Consider the following 3,124-nt stretch of genomic DNA (forward strand, 5'->3'; position numbering starts at 1 on the left):
ATAAAATAATTCTGAGGAATACTGTCCTGGATCTATACTCAGACAGCAGCTAAGTGTCTCATCCCACGAGGCTGTCCTTGTAAAGGTCTAGAGCAGTCCCGCCAGTTTTCTTGGGTAAGATGATCTCTTGTCTTATTTCAAGTGCAGAACCCCAGCCTGCCCCCAGAAAGTCTGATTGCAACACAGGGCTGAGCTGTCTTCCGCCTCTGCTGGCCTGGGGACCTACTGGCCGAAGCTCTTGTTCCGTAGTTTGGCCTTTCCTGAGGACTTTCCTGATACACACAGGACCCGTGTTGGCCCTTGAGGCTACAAAACTAAAAGTGACACTTGAAAGATCGAACAAGTGATTGCAAGGCGGGGTGGTGGGTGCCAGCCCCTGCAGGCACGGAATGTCCTGTGAGCTCCAGAGACTGGAGTTCTCCCCAGGAAGGCCACTCTTGGCTGGCCTTAAGGAACAAGAAAGAGAAAGAGAGGGACAAAGCCATCTAGGCAGAGGAGGCTGCTGTGTAAACTGCAGGGCAGGAAGAGGTGGCCTGTCAGGTGTGGTCATCCCATCTGGCTGGGGGAGGAAGTGGGTGGGACAGTGTTCAGGGAACCTTGAGTGCTGGGCCCATTCGCCCAGAGAGCAACGAGGAAGTGATGGGCTGGTGTGATCAGGTCTGCATTTGTGGGGAGTAAGTAGGAAATGGATGAGGCTGATGCTTGGAAATCAGGCTGACGTAGGCTCCAAATGCACTAGGCTTTGCCCCAGTGACTTGAAGGCTGGAGTAATTTGCTTGTGCTCTCCGAGCCTCACTTGAGGCCCATAAATAAAATGGGTATAGCCAGGCATGGTGGCACATGCCTGTCGTCCTAGTGACTCAGGAGGATAAAGCAGGAGGATCTCATATTGGAGGCCAACGTCAGCAACTTACAAGGCCCTAAGTAACTTAGTGAAACCCTGTCTCAAAATATAAAATAAAAAGGGATGGGGGGCAGGGCTGGAGTTGTGGCTCAGTGGTAGAGCACTTGCCTGGCATGTGTGAGGCCCTGGGTTTGATCCCAGTATATAAATAAATAAATAAATAAATAAATAAGATCCATTTACAACTAAAAAAAATATTTAAAAAAAAAAGGATGGGGATTTGACTCAGTGGCTAAACAACCCTGGGTTCAATACCTGGTACCAAATGAATGAATGAATGAATGAATAAATAAATAACAATATTTAATATACAGGGTTGTTGGAAGATGAAATGGGGTGGCATATGAGAAAGTTCTTGGCACAGTGCCCGTTGCCCAGTGACCCTCAATAAAATAACGTCCCTCTCGTCCTTAGCTATTATGACTATGGCAGGAGGTGGGCAGAGCGAAGGGAGACAGGGAAGGATCTCGGGCAGGGGCTGGAGCATGGCCGTCTTTCCAGACCTGGATGGTGGATTGGGGGGACTGTGGGGAGGATGGGGGTGGATGGAGGGTCTGGGGCACCGTGGGGGTGAGGACTGGTGCATCAGGCAAATAAGTAGGTGTGGAGGTTTGGGCCAGCATGTGGCTGATGGTGGAGCAGGGGGTCAGGCCGCCCCGGGAGACCAGGTGGGGGCTTTGGGAAGGGAAGAGGGTCTAGGACAAATTTCTGGAGAACAGCATATTTGAGGGATTGGCTGAGGAGAATAGCCTGGAAGGAAGTCAGAGAAGGGATGTGGAGGGCAGCAGGCTACCAGAGGCCACTTCATGAAGTCACGAGGGTGTGGCAAGGACAGTGCTGGTGGTGCCAGTGGACCAGCCCCAGAAGGTCAAGGTGCTTTTCATGGTGTGGCCGGGGTAGGAAGGGCTGGAGGATGCTGGGTAGGTGGTTGAGCAGATTCAGGGTCGCGGGGAGGGTGCTTTTCAGCTTTTTATTTTATTAATGGATTGAGGTTTGCCGGTTCCATGTGTATGTGGGGGAAGAGCCTTTGGCCTGAGAGTGGCATCCATGGGTGTGGGGAAGGGAGGAGGAGGAGCCAGGAGCAGAAGACTGCGTGACAAGGATCAGACGAGGGGCTCAGGAGGGCCACCGAGGGTCCTGACATTCTCTGAAGGGGAGCGAAACAAGGAACAAATGGGCTCGAGGGCATTCTGGGTTAGGATGAGGAGGGGGAATTTGGAACAAAGGTTTCTAGGTAGGCACGAGCCTGGTGGCCCATCGGGAGGAGGGAATGTTCTGGCTGGAAGGAGAGAGAGTGAGCTGCAGAGAGACCACCCAAAGGTGCAGGGCATGCGTGCAGTGAAGGAGACGGCAGTGGACAGCCCTGCACATAGGGCTGAAGGTGGCTCTGTGGCTGGTCAGCCCTCCCTGAGCTCGGAGGTAGGGCAGCTGCCGGAGGCGGGGTCTGAGTTGTTCCGAGGGGCACTGAAGGGTGCTGACTCTGCTTCTTTCCTCCTGGATTTGTGGTCTGGGTGTTTTTCCTTTTATTCTTTTGGTACTGGGGCTTGAACCCAGGGGCGCTTAACTTAGAGACAAGTTCTCCCCAAGTTGCTTAGGGCCTTGCTACTTTGCTGAGGCTGGCTTTGAACTCAGGCCCCTCAGTGCCGCTTGGAACAACTCAGCCCTTTCCTCCTGCCTCAGGCTCTTGAACCGCTGGAATTACAGGCGTGTGCCAACGTGTCTGGCTATCTATTTTTTTTTTTTTTTATCCTCAACAGTCTCTGGATACTGAGCCTGAGTCTCTCTGTGTTGCTATTGCATCTTGATTGTTTTGTTTGTTTGTTCTGTTTTTTGGGTGCCGGGGATTGATCAGGGCACTCGACCACTGAGCCGCATCCCCAGCCCTATTTTGTATTTTATTCAGAGACAGGGTCTCCCTAAGTTGCCTAGCACCTTGCGGTTGTTGAGGCTGGCTTTGAACTCGCGATCCTCCTGCCTCAGCCTCCCGAGCTGCTGGGATTACATGTGTGCACCACTGTGCCTGGCTCGCATCTTGTGTTTTTAATTTGGTGCCTCTAACAAACAGGGTAGGGTAGAGGTTGTGAATATGAACTTAAAACCACATCCTGGGGGGAATGAGATCTCCATGGAGTCCTGCTCCTTTTCCCACTGCCAGATCCTTGCTCCTCTGCCCTCCTCTCTTGGAGAGAAGCACATCTCTGCCTGCCTAATGGAAGTCGG

Source organism: Marmota flaviventris, chromosome 9, assembly GCF_047511675.1.
Source record: "Marmota flaviventris isolate mMarFla1 chromosome 9, mMarFla1.hap1, whole genome shotgun sequence".
NCBI classification, from domain to species: Eukaryota; Metazoa; Chordata; class Mammalia; order Rodentia; family Sciuridae; genus Marmota; species Marmota flaviventris.